General features: G+C 43.8%; 1 long non-coding RNA gene across 1 annotated transcript in view; it reads left to right on the top strand.

Annotated features, from left to right (window-relative positions):
* Positions 1-9,971, top strand: part of LOC119160986 (uncharacterized) — a 182,113-nt gene extending 172,142 nt beyond the window's left edge. Inside the window, exon 2 of the long non-coding RNA XR_005108389.2 lies at positions 8,764-9,971. This is a non-coding gene — a long non-coding RNA (uncharacterized LOC119160986). The remainder of the gene's footprint in view (positions 1-8,763) is intronic.
* The last annotated feature ends 6,013 nt before the right edge of the window (positions 9,972-15,984 follow it).

Genomic DNA, 15,984 nt, shown 5'->3' on the forward strand with positions numbered 1-15,984 from the left:
CATCAGATGTCTACAGGACGTGTCAAACACTGAAGGAAATAAATGCCCCATTCCGGAAAGAGCGCCACTACAGCCATCTCTTGAGCAGCCTCAGGAAAGCAAGCAAAGCCAAGTTTATAAACTCATGCTACAACGGGAGAGACTGCAACGAGGACCTCGAAGAACGCAAAATTCAACGGAAGCGTACTCACCAATAAAAGAACATCGGAAAATGAGATCTCAAAAACAAGGACCAATTAAAGATGTCAGACAGTTTCGTACAAAGAAAAGTCACCAGAGACACTCCCTGCCTCAGCTATTACATCGACTGCACCACCACAAAAAACGCCAAGAAAGACGCGGAAGCACTGCTTGCGCACCGCAAGCACTCAGGCACTTCATCACAGTCGGTCAAAAAGCACGAAAGCAAGAAGCACTGGGATTGCACCATTCACGACAAAAAATACAACCCCAACGACATCCGAGCTGCCGATGCAACAATGCGTTCCAACCTTGCTCAGTCCACAGAACAGTTCAAGCAGTATTGTCAGTGTTCATGTGTAGCCCACTCTGTCCGGAACGCAACAGTCAAGCTCGTCCACCCGAGTCGTCATAAAAATCACCGGACTGCTCCCTCGGCCTTGAAGATTTAGTGAGATTGTGTAACTCCGTCGGGACGTGAAACTGCGAATTTGGCCATTATTTTGTTTATTTTGTTTTCAATTTGTTGTAGTTTGTAACCAGTGCCAGCTTTCGGGGGGAGGGGGAATCGTGTGACGTATGAAGTGATGGTTGGTAGAAGCAGAGAAGGAAGAAGTCACAGTATGGAATAAACATAGGGTATGAGCCAGGCCACGTCACCCATTCATCGTAGCGTCACATATATATATATATATATATATATATATATATATATATATATATATATATATATATATATATATATATATATATATATATATATATATATATATATATATATATATATATATATATATATATATATATATATATATTGTTAGAACATTGAACATATCTCGAATGTTAAGGGTCAAGTCGGAAAACGTGCTAATGGGTTTCTTTGTTGTTTGCATATGTGCGCACACTTTGCAACGTGCTTTGTTGCAAGTTGTACAGCCAGTTATAATGCGCTCATTTATTTTCTGTGACGTTAATAAATCATGGAGATTCTCAGATTGGTGGTATACCACGCGAGGTGGTTCAGGAAAAATACTGTTTAGACGTTCACTTTGCGCAAAGATATTATAATGGCGTGTTAATATGAAATGTACCTTATGTGCCGAGGCTGCGTGCTCAGTACAGGAGTGGTGATAATATGTATTTCGGCCAAACGCATCCTCCTGACAATTTACACTCTGTCAAAATTATCTGCTCTATTCATAGCGTCATCAATTACATGCGTTGGATATTGTCACTTTGTGAGATAAGTTTAGGTTGTTCGCAAATAGCAGTGAACTCTTCGTGGTCGGAGCACAATCGCTTGAAGCGGTTGGCCTGACCGTAAAGAATCCAGGTCTTGCAATGTCGCACATGACTGCTCTTGAAATGTAGAAGCGGGTTTTTATCAGTACATTTGCGGTATAGTTATTAAGCAGTTTTTCTAGCCATATTGACGCAGTGACGTCTAGAAAGTTTACCGAGAGCGACGAGTAGTTAGTCGACAGCTTGATTGAAGGATAAAAGTTGTTAAACGCATTCATAAATTACAAAGGGCTTTCCGCCCCATCGGTGCAATTCAAGAAGATATTATCAATGAATCGCTTTAAAAGAAATGCTTTAGTAAGTGCTAGATAAGAAATCATTCTCCAAAATACCCATAAATATATTAACATAAGAAGGGCCTATTCGAGTTCTCATAGGAGTACTGCTAACCTGAATCTAAAGGCTATTATTGAATTTGAAGTTATTGAGTTCAAAAATGAGCTTCAGTAGAGATTCCAGGGTATTTATTCTGCAGAATGTTCCCAATGACCTTCTTTTTACGCTTTAAAAACTGCTGAAATCCCATCGGCATGGGGTATGTTAGTGTAATGTGAGGGGACGTCGAGCGTTACGAAGATTAAATTATCTGGAATGGTCCGGTTTAATATATCTTGGAGAAAACTAATGGTATCTTTTATGAATGACGGATATGTTCTCGGAATTCTGTTGATAAGGGAGTACATACATAGCACGAAAGGTTTCCCGTTCACAACAGAAATGATCGGGCGGCCTGGGGGATCTTGTTTGTGAATCTTTGGTAGCAAATAAAGCCTACCAGCAACAGGACTAAATGGTATGAAAGGCCTAACAATTTTTTTGTTTATTTTTTTGCTTTAGTAACTTTGTGAGCTAATCTATCAAAATTCTCCTAAAATTATCAGTTGTATCGCTAAGAAGGCGTTTATAAAAAGTGGTATCCGAGAGTTGTCTGGTCGCTTTCATGATATAATCACTCTTATTAAGAACAACAATTGCTCCTACCTTATGCGCGGGTTTATTACATTTTGATTGTTAAAAAGTCCTACAAGCGCTGGTTTTCGTCCTTCGTCATATTCTGTCGGTAACGAACACACGTCTTGTACGCCTCGAGTATTTCTAGTTGTACTGCACTTATATACAAATCTAGACATTTATTGCGTTGTGACGGTTGGGTCCAGTGCTTGTATGACGGCCGAGGTAGTTCGGCACCACTAGGATTTTCACGGTTAAAGAGGTACTCTTTTAGGCGCATGGTTCAAGCGAAACTGTCTAAGTCTTTTAAAAGCTGGAATTCATTGAATGCACCAGAGGCTGGGAAAAAGGTAAGGCCGATATGTGAACACCAGAAAGTACACTCTTTGATAGGTGAATAACATTGTCACTTGGTCGAATTGGTCTTTTTCTTAGTGGTGAGTTAATTGGAACAGTATCTATAGTATGCCAGATATACATTTTGAAGGGGCTAAGCCATCGCGAATGAACCTATTGTCTTTGAGCATGCGTAAGTTCTTATCCTTGTTTCTTTAAACGCTGTCAGGCATTTTAACTCACTTGTGGTTAGCTGTGCCATAAAGCGTTTTTCTTCGTTATGTAGACGCATCCTACATAACTTGTAATGATCAACAACTAAACGTAGTAATTACAAAGAGGCATTGCTTAATTTTCTTTGTAAATTGAGTTTGTTTGACCTAGTCGTAGTGTGTAACGAGTCTTACGTTTTGACTTGCAAGGTGGTGCCGGTGGGAGATTTCTTCTGTGTGTAGTTGAACAATAAAAATTCGTAGCGTGCGCGTTGACTAAAAGCCGAATTCTCCTGTCTCTCATTCCCCATTATCAGCCATTGGCATGTACATTGAGCACTATCTGACAAGAAAGGGTTGCTACGTTATACTCGCTGGGCGTAACCTCCTTCTTTTTAGAAAGGTTTAGCGAGCGTTGGGCCGCAGTGCCATGAATACAGTGAACTAGTATTTACCATGAAGTCGAGGTGGTTAAAGGTGGGAAGTAGACACGAAGTGCAAGCCGTAAGAAAGTGTGCATGTGTCACATATTGTTTAGTCCTTGGAATGTCCGCTGGATGGCGGTGCTTCTATTTCGGGAATATATGATGAAAAGATGCGAGATGGTGGTACTTGGAGTGTTGAATAGATGGACGTACGGACAGACATACAGATGCATGGGCGGACTCACGGATGGCCGCACCGACGAATGGACGCATGGACGGACGCAGGGGCGAATGCATGAACGAACGCCGGGACGGACGCACAGATGGACGTGCGGGCGCACGAACAGACGCACACACGGACGGGCGAATGGACGCACGGATGGTCATACAGATGGACGCATGGACGGACGGAAGCAAGAACGAATGGATCGACGGGTGCTTCACCCCACTCTCCATCATTCACTCTGTGGATATGCTGCCATTTTTTTTCAGCAATCACTCTGGTTTTGTAGAATGTCCTAGAAGGGAGGCATTGTACAGAGTCACCTAGAGTCAGTAGTCAATTGACAGCTTTGCCACGAGTGGTGTTCTTACGTGAAGGGTAGCGGCAGCCCAAAGACGGAGTGGCTTGTGGGCCTCCCTCGGGAAGGTGGCGACTCGTTGGAGAGTCGCAGCTGATGCCCAGAGAAGTTAGAGAAACGTTCTTACTTGGAGATATGCGGTTGGCATTACGAAGGTCGTGGTAGCTCGAGACCGGAAGTCAGTTATTGACGTTTGCTGCGCACATTCTAAACATATGGGTGGCATTGGGAAGGTCATGGTGGTTTGTGAATGGACGCCAGTGGCTGGCGTCTCAGGAAGGCCGAGTGGACCATGTTTTAGAAGTCTGAGTGGCACTGCTCTCGGGCTCACATGATGTGAACTCACGCCACAATGCTACATCACTGTTAGTATGTTTAAAGAAAAGTTCTCGAATATGGCTGGCCATGAGCGTGACGCCTTCAAACTTGGGTGGAGGCCATCGGCGGCTATACAAGGTGCGGGGGCAGGTACTGAAATTCGTGTTCCATGAAGAAGACTTTTCTTGAGTAGCTGCAATTCATAATTAGTTCAAGCAGAGAGCGATATCTGTCAAAAGTTGCTGCTGCTCCGCCGCGATGGTCTAATGGCTAAGGTACTCGGCTGCAGACCCGCAGATCGCGGGATGTAATCCCGGCTGCGGCGGCTGCATTTCCGATGGATGTGAAAATGCTGTAGGCCGGTGTGCTCAGATGTTGGTGCACGTTAAAGAACCCCAGGTGGTCGAATTTTCCGGAGCCCTCCACTACGGCGTCTCTCATAATGATATGGTGGTTTTGGGACGTTAAACCCCACATATCAATCAATCAGTAAGTTGCCGAACCACTGCTTGATGATATCGCATTAGTACCGACAAGAAGCGTGAGGTATTTTGCCGTTTCTTGTACAAAATTTAGCAGTGACCGGACGTCTTCAGTGATAGCGCGTAGTCGGGAAACGAAGGCCGGAGTTGCTTGCACACTGGGATAAAAGTACTGATGCAGGTGCCTCGCCAGGGAGTCGCCGATGACGACTGTTGAATGTTTTGTCGTGGGATACTTCAAGCTCATGTGACACACCGCAGTCATAGCGGGGGCCATGGCGGGAAATTGTAGTGGAAAAAAATTGCGTGTACCCCTATAGAATAAGAAATTGGAAATAAAAACTTTCGTTGGTTGGGCATTGTATATTTTCACTAACGTTTCGTGTGGTGGACCAGACTTTGTCAAAGTCAGAAATACAATGAGGTAGGTGTCTTCATAAGCACGCCTAAATGAGAAATCTTCGCGGAGGTTATCGATATTACTAATGACAAATAAAAACATGGTCACTCACATGCAACATATATAAGCACGCACAATGGTTACCTGTGGCAGTAAAGTCTGATTATGAACAGCAAGATAGGTTACACACACAGTTGATATGGCATTACACAGTAGTGATGTGGCAGTAATATTACATTGCACGTCACACTGAGGCAAAACATAGGAGGGGGAGATGACGTAGCCTACATGCTTAACCTAACTTTTTGTAGTAACGTAGTCACTTGCTAGCGTTATACTGCACAGTTTGAGATCGGAAACAGTAAATCGATATACACCACTAAGATCTTCAGATAAATTGCTCTTTTTCTTTTTAGCTTCCCCTGAACCGCACTTCCAACACGTTAAAGTTATGCATGAAGTTGGTATGCGCCACAGTTGTTCGTTACCAAGAACACGTTTTCAGATGAATTTATGCATTGCACGACCCACTCGTTACGCTATTCGCATTGTGTGATGGCTGGTTGTCCCGTTGTTGTTCTAAAACGTTTCATAACTCATATTAACGTTATTCTTTTCCCGACTGCAGGCCTGCCTAAGGCCAGTTTAAAAACGAGTTCCAAGCAACGTAAGGTTCAATGGCAGATGACTGGGCTGGCACGCAGCGGACCCAAGTTCGATTCCCATTCTATCCTTAGTGTTTCCTAACTACTGAGTTTTTTCCTATTTCTTGCGATACTGGTTACGGACACCGGCTGCGGCGGCGGCGGACAACTACGGCGCCACAGGGACCCATGTTTTGATCTCATAACAGCTTTCAGTGTAAAATTCCTTCACATGAGGTGTCACTGGAGCCTTTAGACGCTTTTGCAGTAAAATGTTTCGATACAGCCACGACAGCACACCTCCGTATTACAAAGGGTACAGCAGCGAATCCTCATCAGACTCGCCATCTTCCTTTGACCTTATACACACTTCCGCCGTGAGAGCGCTTACACGTTCTTGAGTGTCATGCGATTGCGCCTTGATAAGTTAGTACACTTCTGAATTACTGACGAAGATAACAAAGATGAAGGAGGACGTATAAATGAGCAAAAAATGGGCTCTATACCATGGGCATTCAAGTTAAGTATAATCTTTTATTTGTCAGATGCAATATATTTCAAGTAGCTTTACTAGCACAAAAATCGGCAACATTGGCATGGATAGGCATACCTGAGATAAGAGTCACTCCACATTACGCACTGAAACTGCACGAAAAACCACTCCTGATATATAATCCTTTGAATTGATGCCTCTGTGACCACATAAAAATGGTACCAAATATAAACCCCTATTTCACATTTAACATACGACTGCCTATGATTGACGTTGCATCCTCTTCGTCTTGTGATGGTCACATCTACACAGAGAAACGGAAAGATGTGCCAGCACAAGGTTGTAAGAACATGGGAGATAGTGGAACACAAAAGATAGTTCACACTTGCCTAAATATTGCCGCTCGTGTGGTTGCGACCTCTTTTTTGTGATGCTATTGTTTTATCAAAACACCCAAATCGGACCGCCAGAGAGCTGATAGAGGCGTTGCACATTAGGAGAAGTGGGAATAAATGCGTAAGCGCATCCTCCATGACGTGTACAGAAATAGAATTTCATACCTCATCAGCACTCGGAGGATCTGATCTGAGCCACGTGTTTTAGAGCCCCATTTTTGCTTTTTGCTGTTTCACCTGCCAGGTCATGTGACAGAAATGATATATATGTACTTACCTTTCTTTGAGCAAATTTTAGTTGCGAGTAGGCGCTCTTGGTGTGTGGGATTTCCTGTTCTGGTGTCCACGCCTGAGTGTGCGTCCTTATTCAGTAAAAAAAAAAACATGAGCCAATACCAACTAGCCCAATTATCCATGCTACTCAACCATTGGCATGCCTTTGTGGTAGAACGCCTGATCGCTACGCAGAGAGTCTCGGTTATGTTACTAGTCGTATTGAAGCTCTTTATCATTTATTCTCGGCAGGTTTCATGAAAGCAGCGAATGTTGTTTGAAAGAAGTGGATACTTTCCTTATGAACCAACAGAATCGTATATACGCGCTCATCTTTTAGTCGGGACCATGTTTTGGTACATTTGCTTCATATTCCAACAGTAGATACTTTTTCAAATCGCAGCGTTTCCACTTTTCAACCTTACAACAGTTAACGGTTTTTTGCACATGTCGGTGTCCATTCTTTCAGGTGCAGCCTAGTTTACCAGTAACACAATGTGACTGTATTATATTCGAGGGTACGTTCGCAGAAAAGAGTACAGCCTCTCTCACAAGTATACCCCTGTGGCAGCTGCACCCAAAGCGCACACAAAAGCACACTCACTCAGATGACGTGTTTTCAAGAAGGCTGCTTACGCCATCCTTTACGTAGTCTTCTTTCCACAGCAGTTGAGAAAGCTACCTAGAGGAATTTTACAAAACCTCCGTATTCTGTAATGACCACTTTTAAATTGTGCTTGAAAAGTTGGAGCGGTTGCCACTGCATCTTTTGAGGTATACAGGTCATGATGAGAACATGACGGCTTGAGTAGTAGTGTTTCATATTGTGATGTGAATATCCTTTGTTTTCTTTTGCATGAAAACCAATCAGGAGCCTCTCTAAAGGCATGAAATGTAATAGAGAAGGTAAAGTTGCTGTAACATTTTGCAATCTGCTCTTGAGTGATAGCCGTCGCGAAGACTTGTCTGGTGAACACTGTATAGCATGGCTACTGTTTTTTTTGAGAACTTCTTTTTTACAACTAGTAGAGAACATGCATACTGATTTTCTGGAGCATTTTTGTACTCTCTTCAAATTTATTGTGGGTTTCCTTATTGAGGCTTCAGTTACCTAAGAGGAAACCCTTGTTTTTTTGTGTTTTAATAATGAGTTGCATAGTAGGAAATAACAAAAATACGGAAGATCTCATGTATGTTGGGAATCGAAGTTATGCAAAGCATGTGGAGGGAAGGTGACCGCGTTTTATTTTTATATTAAGCGACACGTTATGAAATAACAATGAAATTTTATGTGCACTGTCAGTTTTTATGAAAGAGAACACGCGAGCGCGTGGCTGGCGCGCTCCGGCGTTGCGCGTTCGCTCGCGACCGCGTGTTCGATCCCGGCCGTGGCAGTCACCTTTTCACAGAGGCGAAATGGTAGACGTTCGCTCACTGTGCGATGTCAGTTCCCGTTAAAGAACGCAGATTGTCACAACTTCCGGAGCCCTTCCCTATGGCGTCTTTCGTAGTCATATCGTGGTCGTGGAACGTTTAACCGCATATAATATTATTTGAACCATATTGTGATTTTACAACGTAAAACACCCATACTTATGATTACTTATCATATAAATGATAAAAAATCACTTAAATTAAGGTAGATTGCGCACTATAGTTTCAGTGTTAGTTTTAAAGTAATAATATAGATGATGCATTATTTCAAAATTTTAATGGTTATCAGTGTGGCGATGGCGCACCCTCTCCTTATCGATGTTTTTCTGTTACGCAGGTTTCTGCTGATTGGGCATGCCCGCGACGAATGTCGGAAGTGTTTGCCAGGCGAGGAAATGGCAGCCGTTGTCTCTACCATGGCGGATGTTTTTTTACGCTCTTCAGGCTTACTTCATCGAAGTCAACTTTGCAGCTGCTGTTGACCTGTTTGCGTCAGGAAACATCACACTGCGTGGCTGGAGCAGCATGTGGGCCCTGATTATCTATTCGGTGGCCGCCGTCATTATGGAGAAGATCCGCGATGTGCTAAAGCCTCGCGGATATCCTCTGGCCGCCGTTGCATTCGCTCACATGTGCTGCATGTATTTGTGCGAGTTCACCTCTGGCTGTATACTTAAGCCACTCGGTGCGTGCTACTGGACCTACGAACACTTCCGCTTCAACATTGCTGGTTTGGTGACCCTGGAGTACGCACCTCTGTGGTATTTTCTTGGTGTGGTTTTTGAAATATTCTATGTGCCCTACTTGTTTCGACTTGGGTGGATAGAAAACGTGGAATGATTGATGGAGTGTGATGTGCCATGTTTCCGAGTCTAGTTATTGTCCATATATGGGGTTTCGCGCTCTTATCCACAATGAATCTGCACCAATTGACCCACTTTTCAATTTTAACCAACGTAGGCGCAGAGCTTTACATACGACACCGTTTATATTTTCAGCCAGATGTTTTCCCACAACTACACGCTACGTCCCCAATCTCCTAATAACCATCGGCAACCGGAAAAACGCAAAAAGAATTGTTTTTAAGACAAGCATTCTCGGCAAGTTGTGGTAAACTAGAGAGGTGAGTGAGTTTGAAACGATGCACACTAGACAAACCACGTGAACACGACGCAAACACACCACAAAAAGAACCAGCGCTCGTCCTGTTTGTTTCACTCGTGTTCGCGTTGGTTCCCAAAGCCCAGGCAAGTTATATACCCAGCCATTTGTGAAATCTGCATAACAGAACTTCCAACACTAGTTTTTTCCGAAAAAAATAAGGCTGGAACAGCATGTACATGAATACGAAAGAAAGTACCTTTCATAGGAGATGCATCTGTACTTTGTTTTTCTCAATGTGGCACACCTGTATGCCCAACATCACGCCCTTGGAAACAAACTTTGAATTATTAGCCGGGGAGCAAAACATAAGAATAATGGTTTGAAGAAATAAAAAATCTTTGGAATAAAAATTATGAGAATAAAAACGATGTGGAAAATCTCTCTGGAGCTTCTACTGACTCTCATCGCAGTACCATCCACAAAATGTGGCACATTCGAACAGTACGGGAACAACTAAGCATCTTCCTTACTACCTCTCTTCCTCTTTCAGCCCGTGTTACACGCAACTTTCTAAAGTCACTTCCTAGCTCTTTAAAATCCTGTTTACGAGCATCTTTTCTTTACTGGTCCTCACCTTTCACCCTCGAGCTACATGTACAAGGATTTTTCTTTTCTCGGTGGTTTACTACGTAGTGTTTTTTGACCTCAGACCCCCCTGTCGTTGTCTGAAGTCAGCTGCCGCGACTGTCTCTGCTGCTCGGCTCTCGTTTACCGATGCGCAGTGCTCTTGCGCTACCCAGCTCCTGGCTCCAACCTTGACCAGCAGGCTCGTGCTGAATTCTAATACTACTTGTCGCAGCGTGCCATCAGGTTCTAAAGCAGCGAGCGTCTTGACACTATTTCTGGCAGCGCATAGCAGGTCCCTAAAGCGGTGGGCGTCTTGTCAGCTCCTCCGGACATGAGCGCCTTCCTTGCTGCGGGCTCTCCAATTCACATCGACAGCGCCAGTTAATTTTCTTCGCGCTGCCACCGACCACTCGAGTCATCGAGAAAGCCTATTACGAACCTCAAACACCTTACCTCCTTAGCTATAGTGTAGAAGATAGTCGAGGAGAAGGAACTTAACTCACAATAAGCAAGAAAATCGAGCATTGTTCAATAAAAAGGCTTTGAAACAGCTTATTGTTTATAAAAAAGCAAATTATAAGCTGTTTATATTGGAAAAATATCTGAAATATTGCATATGTTAAGATTCGTATTGACTGCATGTAGGTATGGGAGAATCAAGCAGGCTACAAGCAGACGACCATTGCCTTCTGCGCTTAGTTCCACTCTCGCGCACCGTCGGAGCTATTGGAGCACCTTGAAGCAAACTTATTATGAGTGTCGCCAGCTTTTCGACTTTGTGGCAACGTACGTGCCCTTCGTGGTCGAGTGAAGAGATCTTTAACCTAATTGACCATGGTCAGGAGTGACTGGAAGACTTGAGGCGCCGGAAACGAAAAGCTGGCGCGTAACGATAGATTGAAGTTTCGCGGCGAATGGAGGGCTGCGAGTAGGCGCCATCAGCACTGAAAGCGAAGGTGAAGGATCGCACACAACACTACAAGTAAGTGCAACAAAAAGTCTATCAATGATTGATTTATGAAATTACTTTTGTAGTGGCACGCAATGTTTTTGACGTTCCAGCGGTTCTTGCACGAATAACATTGCTGATAAAAGGCTCTAGAAATATCGTACGCCGAGTTTGGTCAGTGACAAGCTTTACCGAACGCAAGCGCCACCTGCTGCATTTAATCTGACACAAGCTCGCACCGGATTGGCTTTGGCTGTGTAGCAGCGGTCATAAAGTTGATCACGATAAAAAAATTTCATCCGGATCACCCTAATCGCGAATAAAAGTGTCCCTGTTACGCTGCTGTTAGGGTATTCGTGGTGTAGCCCAACCGTGCTTTTGAATGCTGGGAAAAACAAAATTCGAGTACTGAAAAGCATTCAAGGCCAAGTTTTCAGCACATGCTTTGAATTACCTAGTTGTGCTAACACGTTCGCAACAATTGTCATTGCCAAAGGCCACCCGATTATGACATACGTTACTGTCAACAAACTCGGGGCGCATATTAGCCTTATATCTAGACTGCCTAGCCGCCACCTCACTATCCATTCCCTAGAAACATCGAATCAGAGTTCTCCAGAGTTGTTGCGGGTGACCAGCATTCCCTCTCCTGGAGGTTCTCACCCGCAACCATACCGCTATGCTCTGAAGTGGTGTCTGCAAAGACCGCTTGTGCTCACTGAAGTACTGGGGATGTACAAAGAGGCAGGGCTGTTTTCTGCAGTCCTCAAACAGATCTCTCTGAATCTTTTTCATCTATCGCATGCTAATTAAACTAATTTTTCCACGACCAGTTCAGCCTTTGGGAATTTTGATGGGTGCCTTTGGGTTTCCATCTGAGTCAATCACCGTCAACCTGAAGACTACACATGCAACGACATCTACGGGCTCCGAGCTCACCACCCTTCTAGACGCAATGAAATTTGTTTTGCAAGAATGCCCCGGTAAGTGGCTATATTCTGCGACACAAAGGCGGCTTTTTAATGTGTGCGAAGCATATGACGTGGGAACTACCATCAGTTTGTGTCTCAAATCAATGAAATCATTCATCGCGCTCATAATAAAAGATATGACATAGCCTTTCTATGGCTGCCAGGTCAGTGTGAAATCAGCGGTAAACATCTCGCCGACAACGCTTCTCGATGTGCCCACGACGGAGCGCCCACAATGCTCAAACCCCGACAAGAGTTGACGCTGCAAGAGAAATTCACAACACCGTGAAAAATGTCAAACTTAAACATTGGAATCTTCCACTGAAGTCCACTGGACGCCCATAGAGCCTTGGTTTGATGCTCCAATTACAGCTGCCATCAAAGACTTCGCGACGTGAGGCTACATGCTTGGTCGATTGTGGGTCGGCTAGCGTTTACCAATTCCTTCTGTTATCGCATCATTGTGACTCACTGCTTCAACTTTCATAACTGCAACTGCGCCGAAACTCTCAACCATGTCTTCTGCCATTGTTGAGACTTTGAATACCGGACTCTCCAGTGTGCCTTAAGAAGATTGGATGTTCGACCGTTTATTTTGGAGAAGATCTTGGGTGCTTGCCCTTCCAGTGCGTCATCCCAGAATGCCACACGAGCCGTTCTACAAATATTGAAGGCAACATCACTGCCCTGCACTGTGTGTGCAGTGTTTGTGTGGCGTGCCAAGTTCATCTCCTCCTATCTCTCAATTTTACTCCCTCATTCACCTCTCCCACCGGGTAAAGTAGCAAACTTGAATTAGTCTAGTTAACCCCCTTACCTTTCTTATATTCCTTCTCTCTCATAGTCGCCATACTCTTTAAAAATGCTGGAACTTACCTTTTCCCCTGTCCACGAGATTAAAAAGTTCTTATGCAGTTCTTATTCTTTCTTATTGTAAAACTATGCATCTTGTTCACCTTGTGTTCAAATGGGTTTGTATGTATAAACAGCGTACTATAACGTTGCTTCTGTTCATCGAAGCTTTGCGTGTGCATTCCAGAATTAGGGTCCCGTCGGGCAAATCACATCTGCCTTTTCCTCTCCTGTCCAAGACACTTTTTGTCTGAGATAAGGAGCTGCAATTACAGACCACTGGTATTCCGCGAAAACATTCTTGTACTAGAGAAACATTCTTGTGCTAGAGAAAGCAGTTTGTTAAGAAAGAATATTGCGCTTGTGCTGTATCACTTATTTCCCCATTTTTTCTGACCATACAGCGAGAAAACATCGCTGCTATGAAGGCATAAACCGCGAAAATCCAAGTCCACTGTATCTACGGCACCAAATAAAAAAAATGTCACCAGATCATCAACAAAACATGTTACCGTGCAGCTTGCAACAATGTTTATTAGTTTTTTTTACTGCGGCCCGTTAACTTATGGAATCGAATCCCCGCCCCAGCGGCTGCATTTCTGTTGGGACAAACATTGCAGAGGCCCGTGTACCTCGATGGAGGTGCACGTTTAGGAACGCATGTCTGGAGTTCGGCAATACAGTGTGTCTATTATTATTATCATAATTGCGGCCCTAAAGGCACCAGGTTTTATTATAAATAATAACATTTCAAGGCCAGACGGGCTTTTTTCGTGTTCGGTATCGCAAGCATTGATTTCTGCGATGTAGTGAAACAATCAGCTTTTTTAAAACGTATGTTGATCCAGATCGCTTGCAGGATACCAACTCTATCAGCGGCGGCGTCCGTTTACCGAACGATAGAGATTTTCGCTGGAGTTATGCCCTGCCTTTCACAAAAGGGCGAAATGGTGCTGCGAAATGTGCAGTGATAAGCCTTTCCTCAAGCGTCGATGACTGCGCAAGTTCGGTTCCCATAAAGTTTTGGGCGTTACTTTGGTGAAACACTAAGGCGCTTGCTACTGTTGTAATAGGCCAACTTTTCTATAGCTTTGCCAAAAGCCCAGCGTGCTTTATAAATTACAGTATCATATTTTATGAGGAAATAAGTGTTGCTTCACGAAAATTTGCAGAGGATGTTGCCAACTGCAGTAAGATGAATGTGGAAAATCTCAATGATAGTTTGTTCGCAACATATGTTCGATGATTCAGAGCAGGGGTCAGAAACACGCGACTCATAGCCGCAGATGACGGTTTTCATCCCACATTTTTTAGGGGCGAAGCAGTTTACGCCGTGGGTCGTACGTCCCGTGTCGTCGTAGTAGCCAGTTGCGTTGCATTGCATGCCAATAAATATGGTCTCACAGCATATCCTCGAAGTGAATGATGATGAGTCGGGTGAAGCATCCGTGGGCCCGTTCGTTGAACCGTGCGTCCGTACGTTCAGCCGTCTGTGCGTCCATTCATCCATCCACCCGACGGATACATGGGTCCGTGCGCTTCGCCCCACTCATTAATATTCACCCCGTGGATATGCTGTGATTATTTTTTATGACTCTGAGATTAAGTTTTTTTGTGACTTCCCTAAAGTGCACACGCATTATTACTCGCCTTTTTGATTAATAGGTCTTTGCTCAAGTATGCTACGCACTACGCAAACATAAACACCATCAATCGTGTTTTTCGAAAAGCAGCCAATGCAGTGGAACAAAAACTATGTTAGCGCCCAGATACGAATGGTTCTGCAGATCGCTATCCGAATGTTTTACGTATCCACGGATGTATATTAATCTCTAGAAATCACCCACATCTCATATGGGTAAAACGTCTACTTCCTTTAAAGATGTTGTGATCCCCCAGCCCCCTTCAGCTCTAATGACCTGGCTTTGCCAGCCCTTGGACAAGTAAATTCGTCCGTTGTGGCCCGCTTCATTAGCTGAGTACGTAATCCGTGGTTTATCGCAGAAGAGTACGATGTACTCTATTGTGGGAGGGCGCAAGCCATCCTGGTGCAGAAACTTGAGAGATGTGCTGAAAAAAAGTGGCTCACGGTTTAGAGTACTCGGTACTCTACTATGGGAGAGCTGAAAGCCGTCCCTTGGACCTCACACATGAGGAGAGGATAGCTTCAAAGAGACCTATTGAGTTTAAATTCTGCGCCATCAAAGAAACTGAGTTCTGTTCATTAGCCCATGTGGCCATCCAATTAGCTCTGCCGGCGCATGTTGGTATTGTTGCAGTAAGTTTTCAAAACTCATCTGTTATTGCGTAAATTGTAATACGCTGTCAAAGCTGAACTTCGGCCACACCACCTTTAACATAATTTTTCTTAGCGAGATAAAAAACTGTAATGTCGTAACCGCAGCCATCACCACGGTTTACGCGAAATGTCTGACGCGGGGGTTCTTTTCAATTCAACGGTTTTCAGCGCCGCCAAGCTCTGCACGTGGTAAGTAAGTTGCAACTGAAAATAGACGAAGTGGGCGTAGATTGTGCTAGTAAACTCTTGTTTCATTTCTGCCTGACCTGCGGATTGAATTACATTTGTGCGCTACCATGGCCTGTTTTTGCTCACGTCGCTCACGCCGCCGGTGGTCTCGAGAGATAACGTCTCGCCATGCTCGTAAGTACCATAATGTAATTTAAACAAGACAATTTAGAAGAATTTACGCGTAGGTATACTTCATATCAAGCATATCAGACAAAAAAATCTTTTCTTAGCTTTACGCGCTATTGAATTAGGTAAATTTTAACACTTTTACTTAGAGAATTTCAGCAGTTCGCGTCAAAGAGGGGCTTCACGGAATACAAATGCCAAGATACCTAATTGCAACTCTTTTCAACAGATATACACAAGCTATTCAAATTACGCAAAAATCCTTGACCTCGCACTCTTGAAAAATGCTAGAATTTACCTCCTCTCCTCTCCACAAGATTAGCAAGTTGTATATGCAATAGTTATAATATTTCTTCTTATTATATTTATTCGTTGTGCCTTGACTTTTTCTTACTATTG

This window comes from Rhipicephalus microplus, chromosome X, assembly GCF_043290135.1.
Source record: "Rhipicephalus microplus isolate Deutch F79 chromosome X, USDA_Rmic, whole genome shotgun sequence".
Taxonomy (NCBI): Eukaryota; Metazoa; Arthropoda; class Arachnida; order Ixodida; family Ixodidae; genus Rhipicephalus; species Rhipicephalus microplus.